This window comes from Amblyomma mixtum, chromosome 4 (assembly GCF_055824585.1).
Source record: "Amblyomma mixtum isolate Tamu chromosome 4, ASM5582458v1, whole genome shotgun sequence".
Classification (NCBI taxonomy): Eukaryota; Metazoa; Arthropoda; class Arachnida; order Ixodida; family Ixodidae; genus Amblyomma; species Amblyomma mixtum.
In genome coordinates, this window is record NC_143015.1 from 48,652,694 (window position 1) to 48,673,154 (window position 20,461).

General features: G+C 47.8%; 1 long non-coding RNA gene across 2 annotated transcripts; it reads left to right on the forward strand.

Moving 5' to 3' along the window:
* The first annotated feature begins 399 nt into the window (after window positions 1-399).
* Window positions 400-10,572, forward strand: LOC149346446 (uncharacterized). Of its 2 annotated transcripts, none has more exons than XR_016292078.1 (3): window positions 400-720; window positions 1,982-2,089; window positions 10,555-10,572. It is a non-coding gene; the product is annotated as an uncharacterized LOC149346446 (long non-coding RNA). The 2 variants fall into 2 exon arrangements; XR_016292079.1 differs by lacking the exon at window positions 10,555-10,572 and adding an exon at window positions 5,404-5,479.
* Window positions 10,573-20,461: the final 9,889 nt, after the last annotated feature.

Sequence of the window (20,461 nt, forward strand, 5' to 3'; positions counted from 1 at the left end):
GTTGCCATTTCCGGTGTGCAGCTATTTTCTCCAAATTGGCAAGTCGAGCGCAAGTGCTCTCGCGCGGACCACTTGTAGCTTCTTTTCTTTTCACAATCACATATATGTACCAGCCGGGCACCAAGAATAGCGCTACGAAAATGCATTTTCAATGCCACGTCAAATCGACGTCACCGCGAAAAGTGCTCGTGTAACCGACCCTGATTGACACGCCCATTGACGGCGATTGACACTTCTGACAGCCAATCAGAGAGGCAATATGGCGCCGACAGGCGAATGTGAATATCGGGAATCGGGCCCCTGGAGGAATGCCTGGAGGCGATGCCTTTCTAAACGGGCCGAAGGAAGCCGGAACTGGCCGAAGCGCTAGCCAACGAACGCAGCGTCTGGGGAGGGACAGCATGGCGGTCAGCGTTACTACGTTTGTCGTGGTCCTCCTTTGTGGTGCCGAGGGCATGAACCATCGCTGGCATGAGCATTTGTCACTCTTCCGATATGTGATGTGCCGACAGCAGTGAAATTCGCTGCTGCGATGTACGAAAACGTGGTAAGGTGCTGAGTAAACCTGTGTTTATAGCGTGCGTCAGCGGGCTCGACGGATAGCGCGTCGTCCTTTGCGCGCCTTCACTGGAAACGCTATGCTGACGGCGGGGCTCATTTCCTCCATGGCGGAGCAGCTGGTGGGAGACCACTACCCGGGTGACATCTCGCATCTTGGGGGTAAGTTAATTTTCTTCGAACCTGTTCATTATTTCAAAGCCTTTGCGCACAACTGGCCGCGTCAACACAGCTAGTACAGAGACGCGAAGACGCAGTGCCTATCGCGGCAGCACGCAGCGCTGAAAGGTTGTTTGCTGGCGGCGCACGGGCATGAATGCGCGTGTAGTGTCAGTGGTCACACAGTCATGGTCAGTATGCCATGCAAATATGCACAGCTGATCCGATCGCGGGGTGCACGATATCGGCGCCGTACTGCCGCCGTACTGCCATTCATCTCTCGCCGAGAATGGAATATGTGCCCGCCAATAGATCTTCGGCCCGGGCTTTACATTCTCGCCGCATGTTACGCTGTAATTGAAGTAACAGCGCTCGAGCAGTTTAACTACGTAGACTGCGATTCAGCTGTATGCGTTAGGATTGAGCTTCCTCCTCTTTCACTTGTGTTTCACTTATACTTTTAGAAATTGTGCATTTAAGGTACGAAGCTCCGTATGATCCAGCTGCGTTCGTACTTATAGCCGAGCAAGTGTAGTCGAGCCTTGAATACCAGAACGGTGAGATAAAAACAAATTGCTCTGAAGTTTTTCGCCTCTATTTTGGCATTCGCTTTTTCATACTTTGGCTCGGAGCTGAAATGGTACAAACAACTGCAAAATGCACACAGGTGCCCTAGCTCCATTTGCCCTAACTCCCGAAGTTGCAGTGAAATTTAAGGGTAATTGAGCCTCTAACATGTACGAAGAATAAACTTGATTGTTTCATGATTATAACCAATGGCGCAAATAAATCTGACTTTGACTTAAATATGCTGAGGTACCTCTCCAATACCTTATTTGATGTTAAAGGAAAGAGTGTGGGTTTTCTGCAATTGGCACTATTAATTCATCATACCTGTGAGAATGTGAAATCAGTGCTAATCATGCCAGATTTCAAATTGAGGGACGCATGCAGAATTTGAAGCAAACAAGCCTTCTACTGAAAATATCGTTCTGCTGTGGTCTGTTCTTTTGAATGGTGGCATGTATTGTAGAAACGATGCTGGATATCGATATGCAAGTGATGTCTCGTCTGAGGCTAGCTTGTGAATGACTGCCGTGGTTATGAATTTCTTGTTGCCTGGCCCACTTCGAAATGTGGTTAAACAGTCGTGTTCCATTCTGCGACCGGCTCCTTTTTATGCCTTGCATTTTGCCTTACATGCTTGATTCTAGTCCATTTTTTTGCACTGTGCTGCTGTTAAATGTGTCTTTTTACCTTGCAGCAAGCTCCACATAGCTTTACCAGCAATGCCTCTTCCAAGCTCTCCAGTATAGCTGTGCCAGCCTTTCACTTGGTGCTAGGATGCCCAGCAAGCAAGCAGGCTTTTGAGGTAAGCACTGAAGACATCTTCCGACACAAGTAGCTTTTATTTTCCTAGTCCACTGCTACTTGTGTGACCCCTTGTTATGTTGATTTTGGCAAGTTAGGTTGCCTATTAAGGGCTCTCTTTTGTTTTTCACCTGCTGTTGTGGCCTACTGCATTGGTGTTCGGCTACTGAGCCCAAAGACGCGGGATTGAATTGTGGTGGCTTCGTTTCGACAAGGCGAAATGCATATTTGCTCGTGTGTTATGCAATGTCAGTGCATGTTAAAGAATCTTTGGTGGTCGAAATTTATGCACAGCCCTCCTCTATGAATGGAGCTATTGTTCAACTTTGAGGCATTAAAGGGACACTGATGGCAAGCTGAAGTTGACCTGTGATGATGAAGTTCCGCATCCTAACCACAAAGACGACACTTTTTCTGAAAGTGGAGCTTTATAAGCCAGAGAAAGCAAAACATACAATTGTCATCAGCACCGGCTGATTTCGGAAGTAAATTGCGATGCGCTGACTCCGTTTTTTTTTGGCACAGATTCCAGAGGCTAGGCTGAACTGCCATTCACCTCAGAACGGTTATCATGGAGTCCTTTGTAAAGACTTCATGAGTTCAAATCGAGTGGCGGGAAAATTAATAAATGTAATTTTTGCGCCAATCATTGTGTTGATGGCCTTTGCGCTGCTGTTAAAAACCGGGATAGCAGTATGGTATCCCATAAAACTAGGTTCAGGACTTGCAGGAAGTGGTTTATCACATTCCGCTAGCTTGTGCAAGAAACTACTTCAGGGGTATGTGCAGGTGTCTTTAATGTGTTCCTGAGTGAGCACTAACTCGTTAAGGGGAAGGCAGCTTCTAGTCTGGCACTACATCACCAATGTCGTGAGTGTAAATCATAAGATGACCCATCAGTGTGTACGCCTGATTTCTGTGACACTTCAGTGGTGTATAGAAGTGGTAAACAAATCTGTAAGGTATTTGATGCATATCTCCAAGACAACGGCTGTATGAGTAGCGAAGCCTTTAGTCTATCTTCAACGGAAAGAATTTTCTCTTTTAGATGACGTGCTTGTAATCAGTGACAGTTATTTGTTGTCCTGCCTTTCGCTGGTGTGGGTCATGTGTGGCGCATCTTCATGCGAGCCTTCTTTTCCTTCACAAAAAATTCAATTGATAGTCCAACCTGTTTTCTTCTCTTTTCCTGTGTTGCATCTTTTGGCTGGTTTTAAATCTGTAACTGAGCTCAGACCGTGATAATTACAGCCGGAAAACAGGGCTACTGAATGTGAGCTTGGCATACATGCGTACTGTATGTGTGAAAGTGCAGTTTACAATATTCAGAAATGCTTGATAGCCTTACAAGAATCTAAAATTGTGTTGGAATTCCTATTTGTTCTCGGTTCAAGTGTCGAGAGTTTTTCCGCTTCATCGTGTGATTAGAGCCACTTTGGTACTTAAGCTGAAAGCTTTTCTTTAGCCTGCATGTTTATCACTTTTGGGACAGAAACGTGGAGGCTAATTAAAAGAGTGCAGCTTAAAAGAGTATAGACACCTAATCTTGGTGGCATGTTTTCTTCTCTATAATGATGCGGAAGACACTACTATGCATGAATCACCATCTGGTATTCGCGTGAGTCCACTAAATAATTTATAATCAACTTTTTCTGCCATCCTGTTTCGGTGAACAATTTGACTATGGCTATGACATCAAAGAGAGGTTATAGGTCACGTGAGGCGTGGAAAAACTGCACTTATAATCGCTGCTTCATCATTTTAATTCGCTACAGCGCTGACGCCAGCATTCCTTAAGAGCCAGAAGTACCAATTGTTTTGCAGTTTTTCACGCCTCACGTGACCAATAACCTCGCTTTGACGTCACAGCCATCATTCAGCTTTCGAAACCGAAACAAATACAGCAGGAGAAAGAAATTTGATTATAAATTATTTAGCGGTCATAGGAGGATGCCATGTGGTAATCCGTGTATAATACTTTATGCCTTATTACAAAGAAAAAACACGTGCCAAACGATAAGGACAGCAAAGTGAGCTATGGAAAGAAAAATGACAAGTCTAACATTAAGAGACCAGAAGGGAGCGGAGTGGGTGAGGGAACAAACGCGGGTTAATCACATGCTACTTGAAATTAAGAGGAAGAAATGGGCCTGGGCGGGGCTTGTAATGGGAAGACAACATAACCGCTGGTCCTTATTGGCAACGGAGGGGATTCCAAGAGAATGCAAGCTTAGCAGGGGGCGGCAGAAAGTTAGATGGGCGGATGAGATTAAGAAGTTTGCGGGGATATGTTGGCCACACCTAGCAAAGGACAGGGTTAATGGGGAGACATGGGTGAGTCCTTTGCCCTGCAGTGGGCCTAGTCAGGCTGATAATGATGGTATGTGTCGCACGCGCTGCTTCGTGCTATCAGCTGGCCCATGCTTGGCCGACCAGACTAGCCAAATTTGTGATGTGGGTTTTCTATTGCACCTGCATTTGTGTACACAGAGGACTTGAATGGTAGCAGGTGATCCTGTGCATGTGTTCACGCCACAGCACACATGACCCACACTGAAAGCTTCTCTGCCTTTAGTAAGACAGCTGCATCAGTCTGGGCCATAACGTATCCCTGTGCTAGAGTATGAGTAAATTGCTCTGGAATTTTAATCTGGTATCAGGTAGCATAGCGCAAAAGAAGGCTAGCGCGGCTGCCTAATATTCTCTTGGGCAGCTGTGTTGGATTTTCAGTGCCTGTTAGTGTAATCCGTGAAAGTTCACTGTAGCCCATTCGTTTTGATGTAAATTAGGAAGTCCTTAGAGCCCTGTACTTTTTAATGATAATAACAAGGTAATGCAGTAATTCAATTGTACCTGTTCTCTTTCAACACAGTAAAGTGCTGCTGGGTCGAGTTCACAGTTTTACTTTGTAGGTGTGCTCAGGTTGTCATCATCATCATCAGCAGCAGCAGCAGCAGCAGCCTGACTACACCCACTGCAGGGCAAAGCCTCTCCCATGTCTCTCCAATAAACCCTGTCCTTTGCCAGTTGCGGCCACTGTATCCCCACAAACTTCTTAATCTCATCCACCCACCATTTTTTCCTGTGTGTATGTCTTTTTCGCCATTCTGAAATTCAATCATACAAATGGATTGATGCACGTAGTGTCAGGTGCGTAATGTGATACCACAAGCTCACCCCAAGCTGTGCTCAGATTTGCCTCATTGCTGCAGGAGGAATAAGGCAGGCTTGAGGCTGAGTGGTGCAAAAACATGATTTTTCAAGAATGTCTTTGTGGAAATTGCAATTAATCATGTGAATTTGCTTTCATTTTAGGAGCTGCACACAAGCTGTGCGCCTTTCCATGCTGATCATGCTGGCCAGGTACGCTTATGGTTACATTACTAGGTTGTTTTCATAATGGCAGTTCTGGATTTCTGTGTGGTTTTAAAACATAAATTGTATAAGCATTTGGCCTGCCACAAAAGTATAGTGGTGCATTCAAGGCCAGTGTTACAAAGGGATGATTTGATTGCTGCAAGAACTTGAATGCCCCTGTGTGGTCACTGTGGAAGGCCCCCTCCCTACTTAGGATTTGCTATTTGGATTACTCAGTCATTTGGCAGAGGAATAGTGTATAGAGATAAGGGATGGAAGAATGCTTCCAACTAAAGAAAAAAATTCCAGCAAGCAGTCATAGAAGCAGAAGTGCAAAAATGGCAAGGCTTTCTCTAATTTACATCGAATCTTTTTCACTTAGACTTCTTATTGCATAGAACGGCTGATGCTTGGCTTACACACATATTTTCTTTAGGTATGCAGTAGGTCTCACATTCTTGTATGATATGGTCACGGTGCCAAACAATGATGGTGGTGTTAGAAAACTCGGAATATAGAGGAATGTCTTACAATCAGCAGCGAGACGTGAGGCCAGTGTTCCTCGAACTAAGTTCGTACACCTTTCATGTCTGGCTGATGCAGCAGCTGTTCTGGTTATACAACTTCAAGTAGAAGTTAGATACAGAGCACCAATAGCACTATCTATACAAGTCGCAGCGTGCTCGACATTGCACTCGTTTCGCTTACATGCTCCCATCTTTCATTTGTTAAAATGTGGCCAAAAGTGCTCAATAAGCTGATTAGGCATCAGAAAGGCACTTCGACCTCGTATATAGCAGTAGAGTTCTTACAGAATAATATAACCTGTGTAAGTATGGAATGACCACAATTGAAAGGCCACATTTCTTTTCAACTAAAGTGACTGTTTGGACTTGTTGGTCAGTGATCATAGTTAAAGAATGCAGTGTGAAAAAACAAGGACAAATGAAAAAGTGGACAGGACTGGCGGGTGTCCATCTCTTCGTTTGTTTTTGTCTTTTCGCACTGCATTCTTTAATCGTGATCACATTTCTTTGTCCTTTACATTTTTTTACAAAGCTCGTGCTTGCAAATGTTAGAACATACGAAAAAAAATGAAGCCTGGCTGATAGCCGCCAGAAATTTTGACATTCCAAATATACTCACGAATGCAACAGTGAGACAGGTGGGCAAAAAACAGCAGTACAACTTTTTTAGATTTTTGACAGTAGTGTTGCTTGTACTGCAGCTACTGCTAGGATAACATGTCTTGCCTCTGCAGCTCTGTTGCCTTCATGCATATATTTTGTAAATGAAAGGTTTTTGTGACTTGTAGGCGGCCTTCAAGGTACTGGTGTTTTGGCATCTGTTTTAACCTCTGTATGCAAAAGCCTTGCCAAAAATAGCTATCAGGAAATGCGTCCGTTGGAAGAAAAGTGACATAGGATTGCGATCATTCCGTACATACACCAGTTATCTCATTCTTTGAAGAATGCTGGAGCCAGGTGCAAGGTTGTGAGGGCCTTTTGGCCCCTAATAAGCTTGAGCACATATGCCCACTCATTGACTAATGGAAGACAGGCATTAGTAAGTGAAAAAAGCACAATGTCAAGCACAGCTTAACAAATGTAAACTGTGCTCGGTTGTGTTTTTTCTGATTTCTTTGCTACATGATTGAAGATAAAGGTGCTATCAAAGTAAATGAAAGTAAATGGAAGGCAGTATTAGTGAAAATTTTTGATTTCATAGCCTAATTTAGATTGTGCAAATTATATAGTGCACCAATAAATTTCGCACATTACGGTTTGAAGGCAGGTGTACTTTGTCCAGGCCGGCTGTTGCATCAACCCAATATTAAGGGAGTAGAACTTGCATACCTAGCTGCCTCATCTGCACAATCTTGTGGGTCATTGTAACTTGTCCATTTGGACAGGGGAATGTTTCCAATGCTGCCTATGTTTTTCGGCACCATGTCTAGCAGATGCAAGGAACTGCCAAGCTCCCCACCACTCAGCTAAAAACAGTGTCATGCGCAATGCAAGCATCAACCTTCCTACATGATTACAATTGCAATTACGATTGCAATGAGGTTTCTGGCAGTAAATTCAGTTGTGAGTCATTGCTCATGCTGTGTACTTCCTTTGCCCCTCATCTCTGGGTCCTATTCCTTCTTGATAGTCTTCCTGGTTTGAGCTTCTGTGATAGCCTGTTGACATACACGAGAGATGGCATCTATGAATTTAGAGTGTTATTGGCTCTGACTGAAAAACATGCACTTTCCAGGACTACTACCTGCAGATGTGCCATATCTGTTTTCATAGCCACTGTTGTGCTGTAGTTTTGCTATCCACTTCCCTATTTTGTAATGGAAGATTTCTAGGCTGTAGCAGGCCAGACACATATGACTGTAATGCATAGAGTGCTATATACATTAGTTAAAATTCATCGTCATCAGCCTGACTACACCCACAGCACGGCAAAGGCCTCTCCCATGTCTCTCCAATTAACCCTGTCCTCTGCCAATTGTGGCCACCGTATCCCCGCAAACTTCTTAATCTCATCCGCCCACCTAATTTTCTGCCGCCCCCTGCTACATTTACCTTCTCATGGAATCCACTCTGTTACCCTCAAGGACCAGTGGTTGTCTTGCCTTCGCCTTACATTCCCTGCCCGAGCCTATTTCTTCCTCTTGATTTCAAATCGGATTTCATTAACCCGCGTTTTTTCCCTCACCCACTCCGCCCGCTTCCGGTCTCTTAACGTTACACCTATCATTTTTCTTTCCATAGCTCGCTGCGTTGTCCTTGAATTAAGCTGAACCCTCATTGTTAGCCTCCACATTTCTGCCCCATAGGTGAGTACCAGTAAGATATAGCTGTGTTAGACTTTTCTCTTGGGGGATATTGGCAAACTGGCTTTCACGATCTGAGAGAACCTACCATATGCGCTCCACCCCGTTCTTATTTTTCTAGTTATTTCCCTCTCATGATCCGGATCAGCGGTCACTACCTGCCCTAAGTATACATATCCTCTTACTACTTCTAGCACCTCGCTACCAATTGTGAACTGCTGTTTCCTTGCTAGACTGTTGAGCATTACTTTGGTTTTCTGCATGTTCATTTGTAGCCCCACAATTCTGCTCTGCCTGTCTAACTCATTCATCATTCTTTGCGGTTCATATCCTGAGTGGCTTAGCCAGGCAATGCCATCAGGGAATCTCAAATTACTTAGGTATTCTCCAGTAACTCGTCTCCCCAACTGTTCCCATTTCAGGCCCCGGAACACCTCGTGTAAACAGGCGGTGAATAGCATTGGTGAAATCGTGTCTCCCTGCCTGACACCTTGCCTTATTAGAATTTTATTGCTGACCTTATGGAGATTTATGGTAGCGGTGCAGTCGTTATAAATATCTTCCAATATTTTCACATAACACTCTTCTACACCCTGATTCCACAATGCCTGCATGACAGCTGTGTTTCCACAGAGTCAATTGCTGTCTGGTAGTCAATGAAGGCTATATATTAGGGTTGGTTGTATTCTGCCCATTTCTCTATCACCTGATTGATTGCATGAATGTGGTCTCTTGTTTAGTATCCTTTATGAAAGCCTGCCTGATCATTTGATTGATTGAATTCGAAGGTTGTCCTGAGTCTATTAGTGATTATCATAGTAAATACCTTGTACACAATGGATAGTAAGCTGATCGGTCTGTAAATCTTCAAGTCCTTGACATCTTCTCTCTTATGAATTAAAATAATGTTCGCATTCTTTCAAGCTCCTGATACGCTCGTGGCCACGAGGCAAGCGTATGCAGGGTGGCTAGTTTCTCTAGCATAATCTCTACTCCATCCTTCAACAAATCTGCTGTTACCTGATCCTCACCAGCTGCTTTACCCCTTTGCATTGCTCCTGAGGCTTTCTTTACTTCCTCCCTCGTTACTGGCGGGTTGTGCCATTGCTGTGCTCTACTGCCTCTCTCTGTAACGTTCTGATTACATTCACTACTGTAGAGATTTGTGTAGAACTCTTCGGCTACTTTAACTATCTTATTCATATTGCTTATGACATTGCCCTCTTTGTCTTTTAGCGCATACATCTGGTTTTTACCAGTGATTAGTTTTCTCTTCACTGATTTTAGGCTACCTCCATGCTTTAGAGCATGCTAGGTTTTCTCCTTGTTAAACTTTCTTATGTTGGCTACCTTGCACTTATAAATAACTTCGATAGCTCTCCTAGTCCTATTCTATCTCTGAAGTTAGACGTCCTCATGCTTTGGCGTTTCTTCATCAGATCTTTCGTCTCCTGAGATAGCTTGCAGGTATCCTCTCGAATGATCTGACCGCCTACTTCTGCAGCACGCTGCAATGAATTTAAATATGTATTTAAAGATAACAGTTACCTGATCCTCACCAGCTGCTTTACCCCTTTGCATTGCTCCTGAGATTTGCACTTCAACTCGGGAGTTATACCGCTGCTACACAGAATACTTGATCGCCGTAGAGATATTTCATCATCTCGCACCAAACTGCTGTGGCGCCACTGTCACAGTTGATAATTTTGCTGGGAAGCTGTTGTAGCACTCACGCAGTTTTGAAAAGGTGGTAATCATTGTTTTTGTGCTATTGGCAACAGTGATAATACGCTTGCTACAGTGTTCTGTGGCCAGCCTTCTTTTTTTTTCAGTGAAATAAGTTGTACATTTCATGTTGAGTATTCTTTCAGCGATTAAATTGCTTTGATTTTATTCCTTAGTGTAAGTTGCGAGTGCTCCATGTCTGAGTGCAAATTTCTACCACTGAAAAGCCTTCAAAATCTTGATAGATGTCCACACTGTTCTAGGGACTCTGTGGCTATTGGAAATGCCCATTTAGCTGCATTCAAGTGCCACTGAGCTGATAGCCATTTGAAAGCCTTCAAAATGCCTGTGTGACACGGTTATTAGATTTTGTGCAGGTTTGATGCTGAGCAGCCTGCGTGCTTGAGTCGGATTTTTCACTGTTTGTATTTCAAACCTGAAACTTTTCGAAATCATCATTAGTTCATTAATGGAAGAACTACTTGTGCCCTTTTCTGGAATTTCCAGAAAACAGATGAACTGAATTTTTTGCATATACTGCTACCTTTTTGCAGGTGCTGCATAGTGAGAACCTGTATCAAGACGCCAACCTGCTGGATTTGGAGAAACTGAAGAAATTGTTTAGCCACTGTGTGGCACCCATCATGAGGGATGCGGCATTAATAAAGCCAGTTAAGGTGACCTTATCTATGTCCTTTTGCAAGCATGCTACACACATGAGAGCCATCCCACGAAGCACCGTTTCTGCAAAGCTTGTTATCTCACAGCATGCATGCTGATTGAGGCAGTGACAGACAGATGAGGAGGCCTTAAGGTAGGGCATTGGCGTAACGTGTTGAGCAGTGATGTAGGAGCCTTGCAGCCATGCAAGGTATTATCGCTATCATGATGGTAACTCCATTTGACACTGTCTAGTGCTCTGTGAGCCAGACTCGGCTCTTGAGCATTCTGAGACTCGCCCTTGGCTCTCGGACATTCTGGAAGCCTCACCCGGCTTGCGCATATTACGCGAGGATGTCTCCTGCTGTACGAGCCTTACGCGGCTTGCGCACTTTATGTGAAATATGTCTCGCGTTCTGCGACCTCGCTCAATCGTCGCATTTTGCGTGGCAATAAACACGCAAAGATAGGCACGCAGAATTCACGCTCAATATTTTCAATAGGGTAAGCCCATCTTGCGTGACACTAAAGACCCCATCACTGCAGTCGAATGAATCCTGCACAAAAGTAGATAGCATATTGCGCTGGAGAGAAATTTCTCCAGCTCCCCAATCCAAATTGGCCCCGCATTCACGTAAAAAATCAATACCTAATATGACATCATGCGTGGCATGGAGTAATACGACAAATTTTGCTCGAAACTTCTCGCCAGCAAAGGTAACTGATACGAAGCAGATGCCAACTGGGCGCAAAGTTTCACCCCCAACACCACGAAAACTGGCACTCTGGTCCCATGCAAACATCACTTTGCGTCCAAGGCATTTTTTGAAAGAAAGGCTCATCACCGACACAGAGCACCGGTGTCCACTAATGGAAGAACGTTTAAGCCACCAACGCACACAGACACTTTGTTCTTCAGCATAACGACCGGCAGAGGAATTGTTCATGACGATCGTTCCGCGACCTCTCCTCTATCGGCCGCAAGAGCTAGTTTTCCGGCGGTGGTGGGGAAGAACGGCGACGAGGCGATGGTGAACGGCCACGTCGCGGAGGCGGTGATGTGAGGCTGCGGTCGGAAACAGGAGAATCGGAGCGGAAGAGTCGGTCTTGGCGTGGCTGCCAGACGCGAGGATGGTTCCAGGATTGGGGGCTGCGTAAAGCCAGGGACGGCCGGGCACACGATTTTGTGAAGAAGCGGGTTGGTTGGTCGCTTGGTTGGTTGGATGTATGTGTGATTGTCAGGAAACAAAACGGGTTATCGGGAATTCAGACGGGAATGGATGGGAATTCGGACAGCGAGTTTTTTGCTCTAATGCTTCAATTTGTATTCACGCTATTCCTGGCCTGCCAAGCCAGGAAAAAGGGGTGTGGGATACCCGACCACCCACCAAAGCCAAATGGCCCCGACCGCTGGGCAGAGCAGAGCCTAACACGGGGATAGCTATCTGGATTCCCTCTATGACACCTGGTTTCGCAGCCCGTCGCAACCACAGACCAGGTCGTCGGTTATTCAGGCTCACAGGAGTGTTTCCAACCTACTAGCAAAGAGCTAGTGGTTTGGCGGACACCAGAAGCATCTATGATGCGATCTTACCAGTATCATTAGCCCGTCGGCCCACCAGCCCTCGGCACCATGACCTAACGCCTGCGGGGGGACCCACCCGTGCTTCCAAGCAAAAAACCGCGCAATTATTTCCTGCCAAAGATTGCTCCGCACCTACAAGGGAGGGAATGTCCAAGGCAGGGCTGACCGGCCCACATACCAAGAAGTGGCTTTAGGGTGAGATGAGCCAAGCCTAATCCGCCGGTAGACCACACCACCGACAGTGTTTCCGTTCGGTCGTATTCCGACCCCCTTCCTCGGCCTCTCGCAACAACCTTTACAGCCTTATACCGCTTCCCTGAGGCGTTGGTAGCGAGCCTGCTGCTATAAACCACCCCTCGAGCCTGGTTTCTTCGGAACCAGAGACAAGCGTGTTGTTAGCCAGACCTGCACGTACCCTCGTGCGGAGGAAGGCAGCATGTATTTGAAATCTGTATTTGAATTCCGTGAATGTATTCCGTGGGTCCAACCTGAGTATAAACCCAGGCCTGCCTCCGCTCACTCATCCGACCTCACAGGCGCAACTGGCCCTCACTTTGGCGTGGGAGTAGCTACCATTCCCAAATGGTTCGCATCCCCAGAGGATGGGTCCCGACCGTACCGTCCCCACCGCTGGCAATGCAGCAGAACACAGTGAAGGGTACCGTTGATGCGCTCCGTCAGGCCATTCGTTTGCGGATGATAGGGTGTCGAATGATGATAGTCACAACTGCAGAGCCGTAGGAGTTCTTCCACTGCATCGGCAATGAACTGGCGCACACGGTCGCTGATTACGACACGAGGAGCTCCATGGCGAAGGATCACCGAGTGCAGCAAAAAGGACGAGACGTCTGTTGCTTTGGCGGACACAACAGCAGCTGTCTCCACGTAGCGAGTCAAGTAGTCGACGCAAACTATAATCCCGCGTTGGCCCGTGGTAGACTCGGGAAGCGGTCCAAGCAAGTCGACCCCGATCTTCTCAAAAGGGGAGTAAGGTGGCCTGATCGGTTTCAACAAGCCGGCGGGCTAGGCAGTGCGATGCTTAAAGCGTTGACACTGCAGACAGCCTGCAACGTACTGCTGAGTTGTCTTGTACAGTCCAGGCCAGTAAAAGCGTTGCCGCGTCCGGTGTAACGTGCGAGAAAACCCTTGATGTCCGACAGAAATATCATCATGCATGGCATGCAGGACAACGCCACGAATACTGGCAGGGACAACCAAAAGCAGACGTGCACCCTCCACGGAATAGTTCTTCTTATAGAGCACGCCCTCCGATATGCCAACGGCGTTACAGCAGCAGACGTACGGGCTTGATCAAACAGCGGCTGGAGACTACCATCCTTGAGTTGTCCTTGCCTAAAAGTCGCAAGGCTAGGGAACTCGGTAGAGACAGAAGATAAACAGTCATCGAAGTCCTCTTCGCAACTTGCCGTGTCTGGCAGAGGGAAACGAGACAAACAGTCGGCATCAGCATGGTGGCGACCGCTCTTATACGCCACTCTAAAGTCATATTCTTGGAGGCGTAAGGCCCAGCGAGCGATTCGACCTGAAGGATCGCGGAGGCAAACACGCCAACACAACTAGTGATGGTCGGTAACAATCTTGAAGTGTAGATATGATCGCAACTTTTGCACAGCAATGACTACAGCGATACACTCGACTTCCGTCACGGTGTAGTTGCCTTCCGATTCCGTCAAAGTGCGACTTGCGTATGCGACCACGTGCTGGGCGCCGTTGTGGAGTTGGATAAGCACTGCGTCGACGCCCACACCGCTGGAGTGGCTATGGAGCTCTGTCGTCGCCGCAGGGTCGAAGTGGCGCAAAACAGGTGCAGAAGTCAGCAAAAACTTCAGCTGCTGGAAGGCAGACTTACAGGCAGACGACCACACAAACGGGGCGTCTTTATGAAGGAGGGAAGTCAAAGGACGAGTGAGTTGGGCGAAACCTTGGATGAAGCGGCGGAAATATCAGCAGAGGCCCATAAAGCTTCTAAGGTGTTTCAAAGAGCATGGCTGTGGGAACTCCCGCATGGCAGCGATCTTCTGTGGGTCTGGCCGGATACCATTCTTGTCGACAAGAAACCCGAGGACAAGGGTTTGCCGTTCACCAAATTGGCATTTCTTGGAGTTTAAGACCAGTCCAGCTCTTGCGAAGCAAGGCAGCACCATACCTAGTCTTTCGTTATGCTCGCGAAAGGCCTTTCCATAAATGACCACGTCGTCGAGGTAACACATACACACCTCCCACTTAAGCCCACGCAATATTGTGTCCATAAATCGCTCAAAAGTAGCGGGGGCATTTTATAACCCAAAGGGCATGACGTTAAATTAATACAGTCCATCGGGCGTGGTAAAAGCTGTCTTCTCCTTGTCCGATGGATGCATGGGGATCTGCCAATACACAGAGCGCAGGTCAATCGACGAGAAGTACGACGCAGATTGAAGACAGTCGATGGCATCACCAATACGCGGGAGCGGGTAGACGTCCTTCTTTGTCACAGCATTTGACCGACGATAGTCTACGCAAAAGCGCCAGGAATTATCCTTCTTGCGTACCAGTATAACAGGAGCAGCCCATGGACTTGACGACTCCCGGATGACGCCTTTCTGTAGCATATCCTGCACTTGCTTGTTGATTAGCTCTCGTTCAGCCTGGGACACACGATCGGATGAGCGGTACCGGTATTGATGTGATGCTGCGTGCGGGAAACTGGCAGTGAAGGTGGAATGGCTCGCTGAGCGAAATCAAATACCGACGCATACTGGGTAAGAATAGTCTGTAAAGCAAGCCGTTCGGACGACGGAAGCGACTTGCTGATCATTCGCATGATATTGACGGGAAAGTCTTCTGCTCGACTGGAAGGCTCGCACTCAGACACGGATTAGATAGTAAAAATGTCATACGCATGAAACCGAGCCAGTTTAAGCCCCGATGGGATCAAAACAGGTTGTGACGAAGCATTCACTGTCCATAGTTGTGCGCAACTGTCGACTACTTCAACGGTGGCCCGGGGCACCAGAACATTCTGTTTCGCTGCGTTGTGCACATCTGGCTCAACAAGCAAGCGGAAGGGTCCCGTGCGGTTGTCCGAAAAGCGAACAGAGACGAACATTGCTGCCATGGCTGGTAAAAGCACATCTTGCGAGACACTAAAGGCACCATCACTGCAGCCGGATGAATATTGCACAAAAGTAGAGCATATTGAGCTGGGGAGAAATTTCTCCAGCTCTGCAATCCAAAGTGGCCCCGCATTCCCGTAAAAAAGCAAAACCTAATTTGACATCATGCGTGGCATGGAGTAATACTACAAATTTTGCTCGAAACTTCTCGCCAGCAATGGTAACTGATACGATGCAGATGCCAACTGGGCGCAAAGTTTCACCCCCAACACCACGAAAGCTGGCACTCTGGTCCCATGCAAACATCACTTTGCGTCCAAGGCACTTTTTGAAAGAAAGGCTCATCACCGACACAGCGGCACCGGTGTCCACTAATGCAAGAGTGTTTAAGCCACCAACACACAGACACTTTGTTCTTCAGCATAACGACCGGCAGAGGAATTGTTCATGGCGATCGTTCCGCGACCTCTCCTCTATCGGCCGCAGGAGCTAGTTTTCCGGCGGTGGTGGGGAAGAACGACGACGAAGCGATGGTGAACGGCCACGTCGCGGAGGCGGTGATGTGAGGCTGCGGTCGGAAACGGGAGAATCGGGGCGGAAGAGTCGGTCTTGGCGTGGCCGCCAGACACAAGGAGGGTTCCAGGATTGGGGGCGACGGAAAGCCAGGGACGGCCGGGCACACGATTTTGTGAAGAAGCGGGGTGGTTGGTCGCGACCCCGACAGTAACGGGAAATGTGCCCATGGCGACCACAACGGTAGCAAATTGGGGCCGCACGTGGAGCGTAGGAAACGGGGAAGTCACTCGGAGGGGGGTAGGAGTTCCAAGGCGCAGAATAGTGCTCTTCCTCGGAGCGGGGGTAGGACCGGTGCGTTGGAGGTTCAGAGACGCGACCTTGGCCGGTATTAGTGCGTGGACCAGGGTAGGCCTCTCTGGCCCAGGAGACTTGTGGTTCAGGGAGTGGAGGCTGGAGCGAGCATGCGTTGTATACGGGATCAGCGGCGGGGCGTTGAAATTGCTCGCTCAGCTCTTCATGGACGATGCGTCGGACGATTGAAGCAAGGTCGTCACTGCTAGCAAAGTCCACGCTGGCGACGATGAGCACGTTGGAAAGGTGGCCAAACATGGGGGAAATGCGGCGGGTCTTTAGGGCCTCAAACGTTCGGCAATGACGAATGACGTCCGACGAAGTGGCGATGTCGTCATTCGTTATCAGGAAATGATAGACGTCTTCAGCGATACCCTTCAAGAGGTGGCCGACTTTGTCGCCTTCGGTCATGGTGTGGTTTAGAGAGGAGCACAGCTTTAGGACTTCCTCACTGTACGTTGTACAAGTATCATTAGGTCGTTGAGCTCGTTGGGCAAGTGTTTGTTCGGCTTTCTTCTTTTTTCGACAACGTGTCACCGAAATACTCCTTGAGCTCGTGGACAAAGCTGTCCCATGTAGCTAGTGCGTCCTCATGGTTCTCGAACCATAAAAGTGCCGTTCCCGCAAGAAAGAAAACAACGTTCATGAGCTGCATCGACTTGTCCCAGCGGATATATTTGCTAACACGCTGGTAGTGCTTGAGCCAGTCCTCGACGTCCTCGTCCGCAGCACCAGAAAACATGCGGGGCTCGCGCTGAGGCGGCCAGAACCTGACCTGTTCGGAGCTGTCCCGGTTGGATGGTGGACCCGGCTCAGACGTGCTGGCAGGTGGTGGATTGTTGCCGTTGCGGGTAGCCATAATGGGAAATGCGGGTGGTAGCCCGGCCAAGCGTCGGCTGCTGCGAACGGAGATAGAGTCCAGGACGCCAAAACCCCACCTCCACCAAGTGTCACGAAGATGTGAGGACGGGAACGGGTTTATTTACAACTCGGGATCGGGGACGTCACTGGACGGTCAGCGTCAGGCGGGCTCCACCACAGTCTCGCGCACACCGTGTTTATCTTCTTCTTTCCAATGCACTTCAGTGCGGCAGCGCCGCAGCGCGGCGTAACAATATGTATGTATGATTGTCAGGAAACGAAACGGGTTATGAGGCTTTGGACGGGAATTCGGACAGCGAGTTTTTTGCTCTAATGCTTCAATTTGTATTGACTCTATTACTGGCCTGCCAGGCCAGGACAAAGGGGTGTGGGATACCACGACCACCCACGAAAGGCAACAGGCCCCGACCGCTGGGCAGAGGAGAGCCTAACACGGGGCTAGCTACCTGGAGTCCCTCTATGACACCTGGCTTCGCAGCCCGTCGCAACCGCAGACCAGGTTGTCGGTTATTCAGGCTCACAGGAGTGTCTCCAACCTACTAGCAAATAGCTAGTGGTTTGGCGGACACCAGAAGCATCTATGATGCGATCTTACCAGTATCATTAGCCCGTCGGCCCACCAGCCCTCGGCACCATGACCTAACGCCTGCGGGGGGACCCACCCGTGCTTCCGAGCAACAAACCGCGCACTTATTTCCTGCCAAAGGTTGCTCCGCACCTACGAAGGAGGGAATGTTCAAGGCAGGGCTGACCGGCCCACATACCAAGAAGTGTCTTTAAGGTGAGATGAACAGAATCTACTCCGCCGGTACTCCACAACACCGACAGTGTTTCTGTTCGGTCGTATTCCGACCCCCTTGCTCGGCCTCTCGCAACAACCTTTACAGCCTTAGACCGCTTACCTGAGGCGTTGGTAGCGAGCCTGCTACTATAAACCACCCCGCGAGCTTGGTTTCTTCCGAACCAGAGACCAGCGTGTCGGTAGCCAGACGCGCACGTACCCGCGTGCTGAGAAAGGTAGCATGTATTTGAATTCTGTATTTGAATTCCGTGAATGTATTCGATGGGTCCAACCTGAGTATAAACCCAGGCCTTCCTCTGCTCAGGCATCCGACCAGACGGGCGCAATTTTCCCTCACTTTCTTGTGGGAGTAGCTACCATTCCCAAATAGTTCGCATCCTCCGAGAATGGGTCCCGACGGTCGGGACACTACCGTCCCCACCGCTGGTAATGCACCAGAACAAACTCTAGGAGCCAAAACTACTCCGACCCAAACTAGTGGTGGGCAGGTGGGGGGGTGGGGGGGTGGGGTGGTGGGGGGTAGCTAAATTAATGATCAGCGAGAGGTTGCTCCAGAAGAAAAAATTGGCGGGGGCTTAGCTTTGGTTAAGCCTGGTAGGTTGCGAATGCAAAAGCGCAGTGCCTGCAACTGAAGGAACGCAGTACGCCGCGTCTACAGGTCAAGAGTGGCTACGGGCCGCCGCTGCGCGACGACTCAAAGCGTGTTCGGTAATTTTTTTTATATTTTGTTTTTGATGTTGTTGCGACTGAGAGAAAGAAAACATAATCTGCAGCTGGTATGACGGCACAGCGGCAGCAGCGCCACAGGTGCGCAGCGCGGCAAACACACGCCGTAACTGCAGCCGGGCTATCTGAAGGAGCGAGTTGGTCGCCCATATTCCCTCCGCTAATGTTCAAACGTAACTGCGGCCGGGTCACGCGAAGGCTTGAAAGGGCGAGTAGTATTGCTTTCACAATAAAACCTGGTTCCTATAGGCCGTGCTGCATCTGCCATCGCGTAGCAGTAGCTAATTGATTGATCGCTCCACCATGGCGCCAGGGGTGGTGTGAGGACTCCTAGGGCTCTCTGAGTGTAAAGTTGAGAATGACCAATTTAGCATGTAGGGGCATTATGCCATGAAAGTATCGCGCCATACGCTTAAAACAGAGCTAAAGGGCTTCCTGCAGTTTTTTGTGACGCTCTCTTGGAATCTCTCCAGTCTTCCCCGCCCGAGTGGCTGAGTGTGAAGCCTTCGGCAGTTTTGCTGCAGCTTGTAGGATTGAATCTGAGCCTCCGGGACCAGATCTGAATTATGTCGACTTGCGACAATTTTTATGCGATGTAAGTGTATGCAGTCAATCGCAAGTGGACAGAATTTAAATTATTTCAGTTGGCTCTAGCATCGCGTATATAAACCCATCTGCAGATTCGGAGAGCTAGGCCCCATGCCCCATACAATACATTTAGCTAAAATTTTAACTGATATTCCAAAAAAAAGAGCAAACGTTTAGCTGCACCACATATCATCCTGTAACACCAGTCCCATGTGGTTCAACGCAATGCCGCTGAGCACTGACGTGGGAGTGCATTTTGACGAAGCCCTAATGAAGGTGCTCGATATTCCCTGGGCTTGGCGGGCAGGCTCATGTACGACTGCTTAGAAAATCAACTGGCTCTCCTGTTCCTCGAGGAGGATTGGTTGAGTGCCTGTTTGCTCGCCTACTGGAAATAATTCAAAAATAAACTCTGATGTGAAAATAACCATTCGAGAGGTAATCGGCTTTCCCAGTGTTGAGCCACTAAGCAACATGATAAGGCCTTTAACTCAAATTTCTTGTTAAAAACGATGAAATATCGTGTCAATCTACTAAACCCTCTCTTAGCTTTTCTTGTCATAAGAGCTTTGTCGCGTGGTGGCCACCATGGCAAGTGCGCAGTTGGTAGTCAAACGAAAATTAATCGGGAAAAATCCTACCTTTTACCTATTGCCACGAACTGTCGTTCATAATTGCATGGCGTTGCAACTACCTATAAATGAACGTTAAACAATAATTACAATTGGTATATTAAAGAGAGGGTAATTTCTAGAAATTTCTGAACGACATATTTAGAAGTATGTTTATTTTCATTGTTGTCACTATACCTATTTTCAGTGATGTTTCGGAAGCGCCTAAAATAAAAAAATTTTGTGAACCACGTAGGGTATAAATCATGCAAGATGTGAGTTATTAACAAGAAAAAATTGCTTTTTGACGCATATACTTGCGGTTTATATTGAGGTCTCCTTGGAAAAATCATCGTTAAACCCCATAAACCAAATCAAACCATCATTAAATACTGTAGAGAGCTTTACAGTATTTTACGAGAGCTATTTAAAAATGTTAGGTCGGAACAAGTTTTATTTACGCGCGAAAATCATTGTTCAAGTTGAGCATCTGCGCCATTTTTGGGCACCACCGTGTGCTAATTCTTCACTGCAGTGCGTCTGGCACCAGCAGGAAGTGGTCATGTGACGGCCTCCGCGGTGTTCCAAGTGGGCGCTTCTAACATGCGCATATAAAATGATCGC